Here is an 18,659-nt window from a genome sequence, read left to right as displayed (position 1 = left end):
GCCACCCGCCGTGCGTGTTTTCTTCACTGATGATGTCTTGTGGACTTAGGATGCTCTTGCCCTGGCAAGTTGAGTGGGATATTTTTAATAAAGGAGTGCCTTGTCCACTATTCCCTTGTTTCAGAGCTCCAAAAAATTCTAAAACCATTGCCATATGGAGCCAAGGAAGCAGCACTAAGAATTGTGAGCCACCGCCCTAAAGGCGGGAGCAGCCCTGGTGGTCACAGTGCCTGGTACACTGAGGATCCAGTGGAAGGCCTTGGTCCCTTTCAACTGCTCGACAGCCCTCTCTTCTACTGACACCTTGTGGTATGATGTGGGATGGACCGAGCAGCCAGTGGGCTGAGGAACCTCGCAGAGATGGTGGACCGCAGAACCAGGACCCCTGATTCTCTGCAGACACTGGGCTGTGTTGAAGGGGTCCACTCTGTGGATGACTGAAGGTAGGACATTGGCCATTATGGGGTTGAGCATTTGGCAGGACCTTGGGGCCATGGGCCATGTGAAGGAGATGACTAGTACTGGCCATGTCCCTGTCTAGCCCAGGGAGTGAAGGAGGAGAGGCTTTGGTGAGGGAGCTGTGGTTAGAGAGGGGGCCCCCACTGACCTGGCGGCTTGGCTGCAGGCTGCCTGCAGCAGGCAGCTGTGAAACCATGTGGAATGGGGCCCACAGAGGGGCTGCCTTTAACCTGGGGTGCTGTGCTGGAGACTGTCAGCCACGTGAGGTGTGTGCTCAGGAGTAGCCACACCCACATGCCTTGGAGCCACAATTGTCCAGGTGATGCAGGGACATGTCCCTTACAGAGGCCAGATCTGGGTGGCTTGTGGGTGGGTCTTATCCCCCATCTGGCCCAATTGTGTCATCCCTGTGGTCAGAGGTCAGAGGGGCAGTGTCTGTCTTGATGGCGTAGGATGTGGCTACAGGATGTGGCTTGCTGTTACCTGGCCCTGTGGTCAATGAATCACCGGGCTATGACTTGTGCCCGGACAGTATTGACAGCTTTGTAGAGTCCACCCCTGACAATAGAGAGGGGTCAGGCACCCATTTCCCGCGTCAGAGTAGGCAGTGGTGGCAACTCGGTTACAGGTTCAGTGAAAACTGCCGGTTCCCGGCCACCGGCAGGCTGCAGGCATGATAGAGAAATTCAGTGGCCTGCCTCCGGTACGAGTCAGACTGCGGCCAAGCCACCTTCCATGAAGGCACGGGCACAGTGCCTCTGGGTCTGAGAGCACTGACGAGGGTCTCTGGAGACGGGGCAAGCTCCTGGGGAGGCTTTGCTCAGCGCACAGAAGCTCCCACACAGGCCCAGGTGTCAACAGAAGATGCTGCTCTGAGGCCTGGTTTGGGAAGCGAGGGAATGTTCTCTACCTGCTCCCACTGAGTAAATGGGGGGCAAACTGTGGAGTGGGCATGGTCCTGGTCAGCGAAGATGCCCCCACTTTTGGGGAGCCCTGTTGGCCCCATGGAGATAGATTGGAGTGTGAAGTCTTTGTGAAGCCACGGGTGACTAGTGAGTCCCCTTCCCCCAGGTCCATGTGACATGAAGGCCAGGTCCCTCACAAGGGACACAGATTTTAAAGGCAACATTTATTATTTCCCTTTGGGCTGAAAGAATATGTGTCTGCTTCTAGGGGAAATTAGGGGGCTTTGTTTCAGTGTAACTAAGAAGCTAGCCAATGCCCACCTTGAAGGAAGGGCTTGGGAGCAGAGGCCACATGGGAAGCTTGGTATTCACTGGTCTCCAAACAACATGCGGCGGGTATTGGACCTAATGGACAGAGGGGCTGGGCGCACTCTGGGGTCGGGCAAACCTGGTAAGTTCCCAGGCCCACATGCCCATGTGGATGACCATGGGGGAACGTTCCCTGTGAAGGCAGAGACCTTACTGCTGGGGTAGGGCTTCTGTCCCCACGAGCCTCCGTGGTCCATGTGTGTCCATCCCGTGTTCACCTTGGGTGGAGACGTGCTCCGAGGACTGTGCCTACAGACCAGAGCCAGGGAGTCCCCTCTGTGTGAGCTGGGAAGGTGGCTAAGGCTGGCTGTGCAGGCCCAGGTCCTGCCACACCCTGGGGGACTGTGATGGGGAAGCAGTACTGCCCTCAGGAGGACCTGCAGCAATGGAGCTACTATCCTGCAGCTGGAGAAGGGCCCTATGGTGGCCCCCACCCAGTCCAGCAGCTCTCCTTTGGGGCCAGTGAAGAGGCCTGAGGGCACTTGGAGAAGGGCTGTGTCTGGTGGGGACCTGAGTCCAGTGGCACCTTCCCTGCACACAGTGGTGCCCTCAGGCATGACCTCGGGGACTAGCTGACCGTGCCCTGGGCACACACCTGTGTTGGACCCGGCTGATGCCTTCTTCTCTGTTGCTGGGCTCCGGAGAGACAGGAGTAGTTCTCCTTCACATGGGAAGGCCAGCAGTGGACACTTCAAACATTGCCACAGGTTCCTTGAATAGACCGACCACATGCCATGGTTTGGTGGCCAGTGACTTGGCCCTGTCGACGCAGCCATCCGCCGTGCGTGTTTTCTTCACTGATGATGTCTTGTGGACTTAGGATGCTCTTGCAGATTTATAGCTTGCAGCCCTGACCTTGGTGGTCCATTTGGAGACACATGGCTGGGCAGGAAACATGGCCAAGGTGTGGGGATCTGGCCTGTCAGTCAAGTCCATGGGTACTGTGTGGTTGGGTAAGACAAAAGTCGTGCCCAGAGCTGTTACTCTTGAATTGTGACCAACATGAGTCACGCAGTAGCAGACCTAGGTGGCTTGTGGGGATATTGGTGGGTGTTATTCCCCATTTGGCCCAGTGTGTCACCGCAGTGTGCCCTAGTGCAGAAAGGGGCTCCGTGGGACTGGACTGAGGCTGTTGAACGGCTGCTCAGAGAGCATGTTCAGCAAGCTCCACCCTGCAGTGGCAGACTAGCTCGCCCCCTTACTGTTGTTCACATAACCCAGAGGGTTTGAGGGGCCCCGTGGCCGTGGCACGAGCAGCTGCAGAGGCCAGTTGGCTCTGGGCACAGCTGTGGAGGGTGCAAGGCTCACTGCACTCTGGGAGAGTAGCCGCTGGTGGCTGTGTGGGCAGCTCTGTGGACACGCAGCCCATCACAGGTGCTGCTGAGGGCTTGTGCATGCCAAGTGTCCTGTGGCAGGAGGGATGGGATTGCACAGCCACCCTGAGGACAGAGGTGGCCCAGACACCTACCCTGGAGACAAGGCAGGTTTGTAATAAAGGAGTGCCTTTTCTACTATTCCAGGAGCTCTGACAGAGTCTAGGGCCTGTGCGGTGCAGGACTGAGGCAGTGCCAGGCAGTGCTGATGAACGTCAATCAGGGAGTAAGGAGCGGCCCTTGGCTCACATGGTTTGGTGCACGGAAGGATCCAGTAGAGGGCCTTGGTCTCCTTCAACTGCTGTGGCTACACAGCTTTCTGCTGACCCCTTGTGGAATAATGCGGGAGTGGGTAGAGCAGCCAGTGGCTCAGTTACGTGCCCCAGGGATGGGGGCACTGTGGAACCAGGACCTCTGTTTTTCTGTACGGACAGTGGGCTGTATTGAAGGGCTCAACTCTGGATTAGCACACGGGAAGCAGTCAGCTGGACGGCAGGGTATCAGCCTTTGTAGTTGGAGCCTGGTGGCAGGCCCCCCACTGACCTGGCGGCTTGGCGCACCGCTGCCTGCAGCAGGCAGGTGTGAAACCATGTGGAATGGAGCCAACAGTGGGGGCTGCCTTTAATGTTGGAGACCACGGCAGGGTCTGCCAGCCCCTTGGGTCACATTGTTTGGTTTGTGTTTTGGAGTATCCTCACTCCTGCTGCCTTGGAACCGTGGATGGCCAGGGAAAGTCATGTCCCTTTGGCACAATGGCAGGTTAACTGTACTGGCCCTTTAGAGGTCAGGGGGGCCATGTTTGTCTTGATGGAGGTGGAAATAGCTACAGGCTTGTTGTTTACCTGGCCCCAAGGTCAGGAAGATCAGTGTGCTATGATTTGACAGATTCATATGGACTCCTCATCACAACAGAGGGATCAGGCACCCATTTCGCAGGTCAGGTGTGCAGCGATGGCACTGATTACAGATTCAATGGAGGCTACACATCCCGCACCACCCACAGGCTGTAGGCATGATAGAGAGCGATGAGGGCCTGCTTAAGCAAGGACTTAGGACTGCAGTCAGCCCACCTTCCACTTCTGTGGGAGTGGTGAGAGCTCTGCATGAGCATCCCCAGCAAGGGGCCAGTTCTGTGGGGGCTCTGCTGCAGTACACAGCACCCCCGGACAGGCCAGGTGACTGCCAGGATGCCGGACTTATGCCTAGGCTAGGGAACCGAGGGAATGTTCTTTTACCAGCTCCAACTGCATTAAATAGGGGGCAAATTGTGGAGTGGACATGGCCCTGGACAGTAAAGGGCCCCAATCTTAGTTGTGTAGCTCTGTGAGCCCCGTGGAAAAAAAGGTTGGAATGTAATCTCCTTGTGACACCATGAGTGGCTCATGCCCTCCCCCTGATGACATGTGACTGGGCCAGACACCGTAGGGACACAGATTTATTATTTCCCTTTGTCTGTTGATGTGTGCCCTGGTGCTGGTGTACACGGAGCCAGCAGAAGTTCAGGACCAAGCTGCACAATTGTGGCATCCCCCCAGGAAGCTGCCACGGCAGCCACTGTGCTTCCCGGGGACTCGGAGCTGGCAGACATCCTCGTGGATGGACGTGGTTTACCTGTGCTGGTGCCCGTGACTGCTTTGTCCTTTCATCTGTAGGTGTGTACTCACCAACACCATTGTGAACTAGGCACATGTGGATAACAGAGAAGCAAACGCCTTGGCGGCTGGGTATGCACTGAAGCCAGACTGCCCTGGTGAATCCAGACCATGTCCCAGGACAACTGGGTGTGGCTGGCAAAGACTTGTTGCCACCTCAATATATGAAAAGTCTGGAAATGGTTTTTAGTAATCCTAGGTGAGGGCGCCTGCTTCCCGATTGTATGTCGTTGCTGCCTGAATTGTTACTGTGGCCCGTGGATGCAGGATTGTGCCCTCCTTGCAGAAGACTTTAGATGCATAAAATGTAGGGTGAGGAATTCTACAGGGATGGATAGTGGATAGGCCCAAAACGGCTCTAGTTAGTCTCCCTTGCTGAGGCTGCCAGTGGACTAGGTTTTTAGTGTGTCGTCACGGTCATGAACACTCTGATTCAGTGTATGTATTCAGGTCGTGAACATTTGTTTGTGAGCGTGCACCCACTGATGTAACCTGTTAACAGTGTGCAGAACTGGCTGGGGATGAAGCCAGAGATGGGGACCGGCTAGCGGCTACCGTGAAATCTGATTAAAGAGTGTTACTATCTCATTATTTGTGTCTTGTGTTTTCTTCCACCTGCTAGGATCCCGAACCTTCATCCTAGGACCTGAGCCTCTGTAGTGAAAGCCATGAAACCTACTGAGATTCTAGGCAAGGCCTGCGACTCTGGTGAATCACTAGAAAGGCCATTAGACTCAGTGATGGTCTAGGAAAGCCCTGAAACCCAATGACACCCCTGGGAAAGACCCTGAAAAACATTTAGAACCCAGTGAAGGCCTGGACCCCAGTGAACCGCTTTTGAAGGTTTTTAGATCACACAGACACCAGGAAAGGATCTGAGACCCATTAAAATACTATGGACAGCTCTGAACCCCACTGAGATATTGGAAAAGGCCCTGAGACTGAATGGCCAGATTAGGCACTGAGATGAGCCGTGAGCCCACTGACGATCTGGAGAAGCCCTGAGACACAACGAGACACTGTAAAAGGGCCTCAACCCAATATAGAGTCCAGGGGAAGCCATCAACACCACGAGGATCCAGAGAATTCCTTTCGCCTCACAGAAGCACTGGTGAAGGACTCGTCCTCACTAAGATCCTGCGGAAAGCCCCAAGCGCCACTGAAATTTTGGGGAAGGTCCTGCCACCCAATGACACTACGCAGAAGGTTAGGATTCCAGCAGAACCCCAGGGGATGCCCAGAACCCCTGTGCAACCTTGAAAGGCACAGAGCCAGACTAGACCTGAGGCTCACGAGAACCTGGCACCAACCTGAGCACACTGTGACACCACTGTGACAATGGGGCACCTCAGAGTCCCACGGAAACCTTGGCAAGGCTCTGAGCCCCACCGAGACAGCACAAAGGCCTGAGCCTCGCGAACACTTTGTGGGGAAGCCCCGAGCACCACTGTGATCCCGAGAAGTGCTCCGAGCTTCACTGAGTGCTCGGGAAGGCAAAGGGACAACTGAGGTTCTGTCCTAGGGCCATGAGTTCAGTGAGAGCATGGGGAGGACTTTGTGTACCACCATGTCCCCGGGAATGGCCCCGAGTTCCACTGAGACTGGGAACGGCCCCGAACAAAACGGGTGCACTGTGACATGTGCTCAGGAAAAGGAAGGCTCTGGCAGTGGCCGTGAGTCCCACTGAGACCCTGGGTCAGGCTTTTGCCCCCTTGAGGACTTGATGAATACCCTGAAAACAGGGGAATGTCCCAGAGCCCCACTGGATGCCTGGGGGAGCCAAGGAGACCACCAAGGCCGTGGGGGAGCTGTGGGCACCACTGTGACCCTGGAGAAGACAAGGCTCCACTGAGACGCTCGGAAAGCAGGAGCCCTGGAGATGGCCTGGGAGATCCTAGGACCCTGAGAGCCACGTAGGCCCCGGGAAGGCCTGGAAACCAAGGAGACACCAGTAAAGGCTGAAAGACTCTGCAAACACCGGGGAAGAATCTGAGCCCCACTAAGACCCTGCGGAAGGCTCTGAGGCCACACACATGGTGGCATGCACCCGAGCCTCACGAAAGCTCTTTGGAAGATGCTGACCACCACTGGTTCACTGGGGATGGCTCTGAGCCTCAGTGAGACTCTGGGGAAGACCCTGAGTTCCACTGAGATCTCAGGAATGCAATGACCTCTACTGAGATCCCGGGCCAGGCCCTGGAATCCACTGAGACCACAGCAAAGGCTAAAATCAGTGGGTCTTGGGGAAGTCTCTGAGCTCACCTAGACCCCGGGAATCGCCCTGAGCCCCCACTGGGAACTTGAGAAGGGCCCCGAGACCCACTGAGATCCTGGGGGAACCTACGGAATGTCCTTATCCCACTGAATCCCTGGGAATATCAGGCTTCTGGGGAAGGCAATGAGACCACCAAGATTCTAAGGAAGGCCCCACACAGGACTGAGACCCCGAGGAACCCCTCAGCCCCATGGTAACTCGGGGAAGGACGTGAGCCCCACAGAAAAAACTGGAAAGGCTGTAAGCAACATCGTGGCCTGCGAGAGCCTGGAGATCAAGTGGGAGACCGGGAAGGCTCTGAACCACCAAATGAGCACGCTGAAGGGGCCGAGCCTCGCTGGTTAAGGACGGCCAGAAACAGGTCAGATGCATCAGGTGGACTCTCCCAAACACCACGGAAATTCTGGAATGACCATGAGGACCTCTGAGTCCCCGGACAAGGCACTGAGCCCCATTGAGACCCTGAGGAAGGCCTTGAGTTCCACTGCGACCTTGGGAATGACCCTGACATCCACAATTTCCTGGAAAGGCAATGACAACAGTAAGACGCTTGGGAAGGCTCTGTGTGAGCCGGTGACCCTGGGGATGTCGTGAGCCTCACTAAGACTCTGAGCCCCACTGGGATCCCTGCGAAGGCCCTCCACTCCACTTAGATGCTACTGAAGGGCTTCAGTGTAACAGAAAACACTGTGCAAGAGTCTGAGGCCCAATAAAACCACGTGGGAAGCTCCAAATGACACTGAAACTCTAGGGAAGGCCATGAGGTCACAGAGGGTTGGAGCAAGGCATTGAGCCCTATTGACACCATGGTGAAGGGCTGAACCTCACTAAGACTCTGGGGAGCATCCTGAGCACCACTGTGACTCGGGGACTGGTGCTGAGCTCTACTTAGAACGTGTGCCAGGCCCTACAATTTACTGAGACTCTTGTGAAGACCCTGAGCCTAGTGGGTGGGTGGGGGGTTTCTGAGCCTCACTGAGACTCTGGGAATAGCGCTGAGCCTCACTCACGCATGGAGAATGGCACTGAGCCCCGTGGAGACGTTGCCAACGGCCCTGAGACTGAGATGCTGAGGATGGCACAAGTTCCCTTGAAACTCTGGGGAAGAACACGGACCTCCTTGAGACCAGGGAATGCCGGAGCAGCCCTGTGACCCTGGCAGTGGCTCTGTCTCTTGCTGAGAACCCGGCAAAGGCTCTGGGATGCATTAGATCCTCATGAAAGTCCTGAGCCCAGCGGGCTTTGGGGGAACTTCTGAGATCCACAGAGGCTCTTTGAACAGCACTGAGCCCCAGGGAGACTGTGAAAAAGGCCCAGAGAGAACTGTGGCCCTGAGGATCGTCCTGAGGTCCCCAGAGCCACTGGGCAAGGCAGTGAGCCTCCGCGAGACTCCAGGGAAGACCATGAGCACCACTGTGACGCGGAAATGGAACTGAGCTCCACTGAGGATCTGAGCAAAGCCCCCAAACTCACTGAGACCTGGCAAAGGCCCTGAACCCAGTGTGCGCTTTGGGAATTTCTAAGCCCCACAGACACACCAGGCACAGCTGTTAACGCCACTGAGACACTGCAAAAGGCCCCGGGAACAACAGCCGTGGTAAGTCTGTGAGTCCCACTGAGAACCCACCGAAGGTCTGTGCTGCCCCGGGAATTCAGGACATGTCCTGGGCCACACAGAGCCTGGCCCTGCAGAGTCCCACTGACTGCCGGGAAGGTGACCAGACCCCGATGCCTCGAGGGGACTGGAGCATGACTGTGAGACTGGGGAAGGCTGAGGGTCCTCCTGAGGCTGTGGGCGAGGCCGGGCACTTCACTGACTTTCTAGGAGAGGCCATGAGCCTCACCCATGGCCTAGAAAAGCCCCGGGAAACAGTGATGGAGTGAGAAATCCCCGAGCCCCTCTCAGACCCCAGCGAAGGCCCAGAAACCCACTGAGACGCTTCGGAAGACCTTGAGGTCCCAGAAACTCTGGGAGATAATCCGAGCCCCACATTGCATGGTGGACACCCCAAGCCACACTGGAATTCTGGGGAAGGACCTGAGACCCAATGAGACTCCAGAAAAATCCTAGGCTATGGCCTGAGCCCCTGGAAGCCATCGGAGAAAGTGCGGATCCAGACAGAGACACTGGGGAAGGCCCCAAGCTGCACTCAATAATATGGGATGGCCCTGGGTGCCAGTGACACACTGAGGAAGACCCCAGCACCCCGGTGACAACGGGAATCACCCTGAGTCCCACCGACCCCACGGGCAAGGCTCGGAAGCCCAGTGAGACAGGTGGAATGCACCGAGTTTCACGAAGACCCCGGGGGAGCGCCACTCTGAGCAGCACTGAGTGGCTGGGAAGGCCACGCGACAACCGGGATTCTGAGCAGAGTCCTGAGCACACCGTGCACCTGGGGAAGGCCCCGAGTTCAGCAAGACTCTGTGTGTGATAAACAGAGTCTGGTGGTGAGAGCCAGTTACAGCCAGGTGCCCGTGATCCCAGCTCTTTAATGGGCTGAGGCAGGAGGGTCCCAAGGACAAAGGCAGCCTCAGCAGCTTGGCAAGGTCTTAGGTAACTCAGTGAGACGCTGAGTCAAAATGAAATATGAAAAGGGCAGAGGGGGCAGGGGAGACGGCTCAGTGGCAGAGCGCTTGCCCAGCATGTGTGAGGCGCTGGGTCTGATCCTCAGCACCACATGCAAACAATAAGATAAAGGCTCACTGACAACCAAACAGAAAAAACATTAAAAAAATGCAGAGGATACGGCTCTGTGGTTAAGCGGCCCTGAGTTTAATCCTCAAAAAAAAAAAAAAAAAAAAGTCAATTGATCTAAAACAGAGACAGTTGTAGCCACTTTTATGATAGCCCTTCTGTTGCCTGCCCCAATTTTAAAGTCAGCTGATCCTGGAGACTTCACTCCTCCAATCAGGCTGACTGCCCGCCCCAGTGGACTTCCTGGCCAGGTTCTGCAGCACACCCTCGGGCAGTAGGAAAGGCCCAACCATTCTGAAGTGCAAGTTTGATTCCGTGTGCCACAGTCTGATTTCTTTCAGCTCCTTGGTATCTCTAACAACTTTCAAGTCTGTTATGGGGCTCCCTGTGTCACCCTGTAAAATAATAAAATAAACCCAACGTAAAAGTGGATTGGGGACTGGACAGCGCTTGCCTCACACATGCGAGGTACTGGGTTCGAGCCTCAGCACCCCATAAAAATAAATAAAGATATGGTGTCCATCTAAAACTAAAACAATATATACTTTTTAAAAAGTGGATTGGCACCAGAGGGAGAGGGCCCAAACAAGCATATGACATCCAGGTGACTCTGTGTACAGACCAAGGGAGGGAAATCTATTCTCAAGCCTGAGAAATAATAAGTACTACCTTGGTGGTCGGGACATTCCGGACGTGTGTGTGACTGACAGAAGAGTTCAATAAACTTCCCCAAAGGGAGGGGTTGTTAAGACTCAGAAACACAAGACAACACCCAGGAAAGCAGGATGGGAAATCCCCAGGAAGGAGGACCCGGGGCCCAGGATGCACAAGACACCTCTGATAAGGGGAGGAGTTGAGTACATGGTGGAACTTAATTAAAGGAACAGGGAATAAAAATTCTAGGCATAGGGACAGGGAAGAACAATGGAAAGACCCCATCTGTATAGATCTTTTCCTTTGAAGAGTCCTAAGGGAAAATAGTGTCGATGGTGGGAATCAATCGGCCCCCATGGAGAGTGGCCACCTGAACCTTTAATTTCAGTGTCCACCACGGCCGGCAGACTCTATTCCTAACGTTGCCAACTGCACAGGCCCTTTTCCTGTCAGGGTCATCCTTTAAAAATATGTGACAGGTTCTGTCTTAACCTGTGTGTTCTACGTGGTGTCTAGACACTGCTTGTGTCTGTATTATGTATATGAATCAAAATTGGCTTATAGATAAGTAAGTACTCATAGATTCAAAGAATGGACACAAATGTCTTTTAGTTCATGTGACTTGAATAAAACTTTCACAAAGAGTCGATCTAAACTGGTAAAATAAGGATGCCATTGATGATACTAACCCACACAATTTTCTAGGTGGCTGGCCAATCAGATGGTTGGTTTCTTTGAGATTTTGAAGGGCAATGGTCATTGCTTCAAAGAATTTTTCTTTGGCAGAAATTGTAGGGAGCCACACTGAGTTACCACGCCTTCCTCTCCTGATGACCACGGGGGTCTGAAAGGTCACTGTAGTCTGGCGCAGTAGTGCCATGACTCGTGACTCCGTCTTTTCCCCAACTCAGAGAGCAAGGCCAGCCTTCTGAGTGGGCACACCCTGGGTGAGCTGCACTCACCTGTTCCTTTGTAATCCTACCCTTTCCCTGTTTGGGATAGAATGTTCCATGGAAACACCTTGTGTGTCCCCTTCTCTTGCTCTGCCTTTGGGTGTGGCCTTCCTAGATGTCAGTGAATCTGCTGACAGCAGACTTCAGGAAGCTAGACTCAGCCCCCTGAAACCTGACCCCTGGCCTCATTTGAATGGCTTCTCCCCAATAAAAGGGTTCAGCATGTGCGCTCTCTCTCTCTCTCTCTCTCTCTCTCTCTCTCTCTCTCTCTCTCTCTCTCTCTGTCTCTCTCTGTCTCTCTCTCTCTGTCTCTCTCTCTGTCTCTCTCTCTGTCTCTCTCTCTCTCTCTCTCTCTCTCTCTCTCTCTCTCTCTCTCTCTCTCTCCTTAAAGTCAGAGGAACTGTCACAGGACTCAAAGAAAAAGGTATCTCTGTCTCTTGTGTGGATATTTTGTGCAGCCCGGTTCACCTGGAGTGACCCTGAGGGTTTAGTTGTGGAATGTGATAAGAAATAACTAGTGTTAACTAGACTTGTTTGATACCTTGTTTTTCATGGGTAACCTAAATAAGGAATGGATAAATTGGTTTTTACATAAATGGGATTAATCTTTGTTAGACGAGACATCTGATTAATTGGCAGTGTTAAAACATCAACTGAGTATAAATTCAATACTCTTGGCTTCTTGAACTCCATGAGGTAACATGTTTGAGTCTATTAAATGGGTTTTTATAAATTAGTTAATTTCTAAAAAAGGGATTATGATTGCTCATTTCTGGGTCTTAAGAGCAAAGTTAAAATTCTAACAGGTGTAATTCTGCATGTGTACAAAAAGTTTCAGCTGTGTTGTGATTAAAGTTCTTTAAAAAGAGTAAATGTTTTCATCTTATTAAAAAGGGGTAAGATTCGTTTGAATGAGCAACTCTTGTGATGTGGGGGGCAACCTAACAGAGGTTTTATGGTTTCTGGATAAAGGCATTGATCAGAATCTGTGCTGAACAGATATTGGAAAAGCATTGGGACTGATGGTTGGAATCTACGTGGTATAGGCAGAGGAGGGTAGAATGGCCATTGGCTTGGCCCATTCTTTTCTAATGGACTATGCCCTGTTAGTCCTTGAGTCGGAATTTCTCTGTAACCTTCATTTGGGTCCACCCCACTTCCATTCCTCCTGCCTTTCTGGGGCAGAGGGGTTGACTGGATTGTTTGACATCAGAAAGATGGCATTCACATCTGAAAAAAGCCTTAACTGGGACCTATAACCCGAGTGCCAGACTATTAACCATTTTACCTTAATCAAGGTGTGAAAACTGCCAACCGCAAGGAACAGGGCAATGGGTTCCAGCACTATTAGTTACAACCTGGGGGGCAAAATGTTAAGGCACAGGTTTTTGTTTTGTTTTGTTTTGTTTAAATGCCGGGTATTTTTTAAATAGCCTCTATTCCTCTACTGGGATAAGCTTAGATCTTTGTTATGTAAATTAAAGGTACAGGTAACATTATCACCCAAAGAGCAACAACTTCATTGGAAAGTGTCTCCCAGGAAAAGGAAACAGAGCCTGCTCTGCTGGAGGTGTGCAAAAAGTTAGTGAGAGCATTAGGGCCAAGGGACCCTGAGAAGGAAGATCAAGTTACCTTAACCAAGATTTTTTTTTGAGCAGGAAATAACTTGCTGGGGTGAGGGTGGGGGGATGGACATATCCTCCTTAAGAGAGAGGTATTCATAGGGATCCATGATTTTCTGGGTGACTTTTTAAAACATGAATTGAATTAGCTTAGAGGAGCATTTGACCAAGCTAGTGTTCTCCAAACTAAAGTGGTCTCTATGGGGGTACTCAAATTCAGATTTATATAAAGAAAGCACATTTACTTGGGGATTTATATATGCCGTTTAATGCTCTGTAACTGGATAAAGGTAATCTCTTTTCAATAAGATAGATATAAAATTTTGTGTTACTTTTTTACACTGGGGTGGAAATTTAAATGTATCTTAAAAAATAATAATGAGAGTCAGCTGAGATTTGTCATCAGGAATCACTCTTGGGAAAATACGAGAAGCCGTTTTGCTCCTTTTGCTTTTCTTCTAGCAGTTGATCCATCTGTCAGGATGGAGCAGGGTTTGCTGACCATATTTGGCTTCCCTTGGAAGCATGAGAGATATGTCCTTCTCCAAGGATCCTCCTTTTGCAGAATGAGCAGTGATTGGCTTCCTTTGCTCGAGGGTCCCCCCACCCCACCCAATGTCCTTGTTTGGAAGGTCAAGTGACCCATAATGACCCATAATTACAAAGCCCTTAGAGAAGTCCCATCATTCCCTGGGTCCTAGGGAACCCTAGAGGGCAAGGGCCAATATTGGCTGCTTTTCCCCTAGCCCTTTTACTTCCTTGAATTTGGCGTCTAAGTTTTGTGTTTAAACACCCAGCAGGCCAGTTTCTCAGTAACTATAATGTCTCTAATTTCGTAGTTACCTCTTTCATTTCATTGGGGTTTGATATTGTACTGGAAGTCAGCCTTATAGCTTATTCTGTCCTATAGGTGATGGTGTATTATCTCAAATTAACTCCAGTTGTTCTGTTAGAAGGAGTTCTTCAAAACACTAACATCCAAAAGTTATAAGGTTCTATATGGAAAATAAAAAATGAAATTAAAAAGAGCAAGAGCATATTCAGTTTGTACAACAGCTTTGAACTAAGAATCATAATATCGAACACTGATATATCTTGGATTCTAGGTTGCCTCCACAGACACAGATTTATCAACTCAATCACATGAGACCCTTTACAAATTGTACTTTTTAAAAAAATTCTTACAATCTTATATATCTTTTATAATTTACCCAGATTTTAGTTTTGTGTTATATCCCTTGCTTATTTTGAGATCATAGCAATCTTTACAACTAAGTATCTTTTTAACGTGACTTTAAATAAGCTTGATTTTAGCCTACTTTGGAGCCATCCTAACATGGAGTAGGGTAAAAGGCAGAGACTTATCTAAGGTAAGGTGGGCTCTAGAAAAGTAACACAATACAACATTACATCTGAAACATGGATCAAACATCAACTAAGAGAGCTCCCAACTTTCTTTTTGTGGAAAAAGTTACAAAATGTTTTCATGTTCCACATTGTCAACATTTAAACAAGTCCAGCTCTCCTTATTATTCTTTGATATTCAAATTTTTAACCCAATTTAAGGAAGAACACAAAATTATTTATATGATTTATTAAAAACAGGTTACTTTTACCCAAAATCAGAAGATTAAATAATATAAATCTGACAGAGATTACTGTTAGAGACAACTCTATTTTGGAAAACATTAGCTTGGTAAAGTGCTCTCCTAAGCTAACCTTAAATCTCTTTATATTTAGGAAACAGTGTTAATGATCAGAAATAGACTTAATCAAAGCAAACAGATATAAACCATGTTTTAAATGACAGTGTAGCCCTTTCATGTCATATGTAATGTATAAAAGAGGGTGCTTATTGGTTACATTGACTGTAAGCATATATAAATTTCATCTTACAAGCTTTTACTAGCCCTTAGATAAAGATCAGACAAACATTTAATTTCAGATGTGTACCTATCTCTAGTCACCTATATTTAGGATATCAACTATATTATAACAATGAAAAACAATAGTTTGTTATTTAACCAGTAATGAAGTAATCGTTTAAAAGATTTTAAAAACAGGTATGAACCATAATTGCTTTAAGACTTAGCATCCCAAAGTAATAAAACCTAACAGACAGAGGAAATAATCATCATAGCTAAGAACAGATCAATGTTCAGACTTTGCTTCCGATCAGTACACTAAAATTGAACTGTAACTGATGGTGCTGATTATAACCAGTTTAATCACATACCCAAACTTCTTGAGATTTAACTTCAAAAGCCTTCTGCAGCTTAGACATTCTGCAAGCTTGTTTACATCTTTAGTTTTGTCCTGTATTTCACCTTGGACTTTAGAATGAGAATATTACTCTATCATACAAAATACTTTTGTATCCAGAAACATTTCTTTTACCTTATAATTTTTCATATTAAAATATATTTCCATACCTATAGATTTCTTTCTTCCTTTCTTCTTTTTTAGTTTTAGATCCTTTCTTATATTTATATTTTGAAACAATCCTTATGAATGTTGTTTGTGCATATAATTTACCCAATAGATTTGATCCCAGGAGACAGATCATACAATCTGGTATATACAAAACCTGTGCCTTAGTCTTTCTTTCTCCCAACTAGCATTCAAGGGGTTGGAGCACAGGATATTTTTGTGTGATGATGATGACGATGATGATGATGATGATGATGATGTCACCAACTTTGAGTGAGTTCCCTACTTTAAAAAAAAAACCCCGAGACTCCTTTTGGGTTTTTATTTTCTTGTATTGGGCATGTTGGTCTTCAATGGAAGAGACCCTTTCTGTCATTCCCCCCTTTGCCTCCTCTTCTGAAACTAACTGAGGGAGAAGAACCCCAGGGTATGAGACGTGCCACAGCATTTTGAATTTAAAAGTGACAATTTTTCTTTTTGGTCTTGAGCCAGTTTGAGTAATTGCTCATGTAAGTCTGGCTGTAAGAGGAATTTACAGTTTATGCTTCCCTCGTGAGTCATGTCTCCCTGTCCTCCAATGGCATTTGGACCAGAACTGAGTACAGAAAACATTGGGCATTTTCCCAGGGTTTGAAGGTCAAAGGAATCCCAGCGTCTCAGTGCTTGTGCCAGGTGGAGGGTTACCCATCCACAAGACAAGGAGGAAGAGGGTGTCTCTTGGCATTCCTCCACTGGCTGAACCAGATCCAGGCGTCCCTTGATCTTCTGTGGACCTTGAGGCCATTGGTGACCACTCCTTGAGGCTTGATGTGGACTTTTGGGTTGGCTGAATTAGTCGCCCCTTACTGATGCATCCCTCAAAGTCTCCTCACTCAAAGTTTCCTTTATCTCCTGTGATCCTCAAAACTTTAGTAACCAAATATTGAGGCCTGACTGGAATCTGGGCAGGTAGAATTTAGTCACTTCTAACCAATACATGACCTAAAATTTCTCTCTCTGTGTGTGTGTGTGTATGTGTGTGTGTGTGTTCTTTCCCTCTTAAAATGGAGAAACCTGGGGCTGGGGTTGTGGCTCAGTGGTACAGCACTTGCCTAGAACATGTGAGGCCCTGGGTTCCATCCTCAGCACCCTATAAAAACAAATAAATAAAATGAAGGTATTGTGTCCAACTAAAAAATAAGTATTAAAAAAATGGAAAAACCCTTATTTTTCTGAACTATTTGCCCCACATGGAAGAACTGTGGAAGAACTGTGGACAGGATTAAGCATCCCAGAAGAGACAGGCCACTAGCTCTTCCTGGCTAGAGGAGAGACATGTTCCTGAGAGCCAGATGTCTGGACGAATTTTAAGCCTTTCCTGATGAGTGCGTTTTCCATCATACTCATGATTCATGCCGTAAAGGTCTTGTCCTAGTTGTTGTACAAAAGGAATCATCATATACCTGGGGGTAATGTCCTACTAGTCCCCAAACTTGAGACCCTTAACTTTGTAGGTAGAGGGGCAGTGGACAAATGTTAGAGCAACTAAAGTGAGAGCCGTGAGAGGCTTCCACAAGGGAAACTGGCGGGGTCAGAATCTTAGGGGCTCACTATTTCCCAGCAGGATAAGAAGATTGTCTGCTATAGTCTGATAAAGTCTAGATGGGCAAAGCCCAGGGCCAGTGGGGCAGGGTCTGAGACTGATCTCTAAGGAGAGGTTGCTGCAAAGCAGAGAATGAGAAAGAGAAAGAGAACACTCACGCACGGGTACGTTGATGGAGAGCGGGCAGAGATACCAGACTTGATCGTCAAATAAGATTATAAGAACATTATGGCAAGGAATCAGTGCCTGGGCAAAGGGCTGATTTCCCTCCCTGCTCCATGCAGCTTCTCCTCAGGGAACTGATTAACCACGGGTCCCTATCCGTTGGGTTGTAAATAGCTGTCTTTAGGAAGTGTGACAGCTCTCTCTTAATACGAAACATCTCTGGGGCAGGCTTCAGGACCAGAGATGCAACGGAAGCCTATAAAATTTCTTCTTATACTTTGTAAACATTTTAGAAATGTAGAAACATTACTTAATTGCTTGTATAAATGTCAGATCACTATGCCAATTAACTGCTGTCTAAACTATAACCTCATAGGCTTAGTTCTCAGAAATATAGCTCTTAGAAAGATAAACTCAAGCCGCCTTGAGTTGCTGCTACTTGTGAAAAAGGACACTTCATGATAACACTTGAGAGTGTTTTACTGTCTTGGTGTTTCTGTATACGTTCCTTGGTCTTAAAGGTCAAGAATTCAGCCCACCAATGTTGTAAATGGCTAGGGAATGATGTCCAATTTCCTATGAAGAGCTCCCTGCAATCCCAGCTAGGGGCCCTGCACTTCAGAGCACTAGCTCATCGGGGTCCACTGGCCGGGGTTTCAGTGTCCTCCCCATGGTGACAGTGGTGCCCAGGGCCTGCTCTAGAACTGCAGTAGACTGAAGGCCTTCCCCAGGCAGTCAGGGGATCTCATGGTCACTCTGTGCCTCAGGGGTTTCAGGACATTCCACAGATAGGGCCACAGAGCCTTGTCTGGTGTCTCAGTGCAACACAAGAGACAATTTTGCAGAATTTTTGTGGAGCTCAGGATTGTCCACAGGATGTTAGTGGGGCTGAAATTTTCCCCAGTTTTTCTGTGAGGCTAAAGGTCTTCTCTAGGGGATAAGTTGTGCCCATGGCCTTCACTGGGTTCTCAGTGGGTTTCAGGCCTTTCTCATTGTCCCATTTGGTCTCAGAGCTTTTCCAGGCCTTTTCAGGACGACCTTAGGCCTGAGCCTAAGCAACTCCATTTAAAAACCCCAGTTTGAATCCTGCAGTCTCGCCAGGCACAGCCACAGAGCCCTCCAGGGTGGCCTCAGACAGTCACTTCCCCTCGCCCTGACAAACAGAGTGGAGCCCCTGGCGGGCTGTCCTCCCTGATAAGAGGGAAAGGGGGGAGATCAGGGGGGAGACCACCAGTCCAGATGTCTCTGACCCCAGGGTAAACGATGTCACTGAGAGATCAGGTGGTGGCTGATAAGGATTGAAAGGGGGGTCAAAAGCCCCCAAATTTAGTATAAACAGTACAGCAAGTGAACAGGGATTCAGCCAGTGAAACACGGATGCACTCGGGCTGGAGGGCCTGATGAGGGCCTGACATCCGTCACTTGTCATCGTTTCTGAGCCTCTGCGTGATCCTCACCACTCTCCAACTCTACCACCTCGTCTGGACCTTGGTGAGAGCCACAACTCCTCTCTACGACCCTC

The 18,659-nt window shown here is 49.5% G+C and overlaps 1 long non-coding RNA gene across 1 annotated transcript in view; it reads right to left on the bottom strand.

Moving 5' to 3' along the window:
• Positions 1-13,212: 13,212 nt before the first annotated feature.
• Positions 13,213-18,659, bottom strand: part of LOC144376941 (uncharacterized) — a 62,124-nt gene continuing 56,677 nt past the window's right edge. Inside the window, exon 4 of the long non-coding RNA XR_013437342.1 lies at positions 13,213-16,519. This is a non-coding gene — a long non-coding RNA (uncharacterized LOC144376941). The remainder of the gene's footprint in view (positions 16,520-18,659) is intronic.

Source organism: Ictidomys tridecemlineatus, chromosome 4 (genome assembly GCF_052094955.1).
Source record: "Ictidomys tridecemlineatus isolate mIctTri1 chromosome 4, mIctTri1.hap1, whole genome shotgun sequence".
In the NCBI taxonomy this organism is placed as follows: domain Eukaryota; kingdom Metazoa; phylum Chordata; class Mammalia; order Rodentia; family Sciuridae; genus Ictidomys; species Ictidomys tridecemlineatus.
Note: the sequence above shows the minus strand (reverse complement) of the source record. Positions and strands in the feature narration are given on the sequence as shown.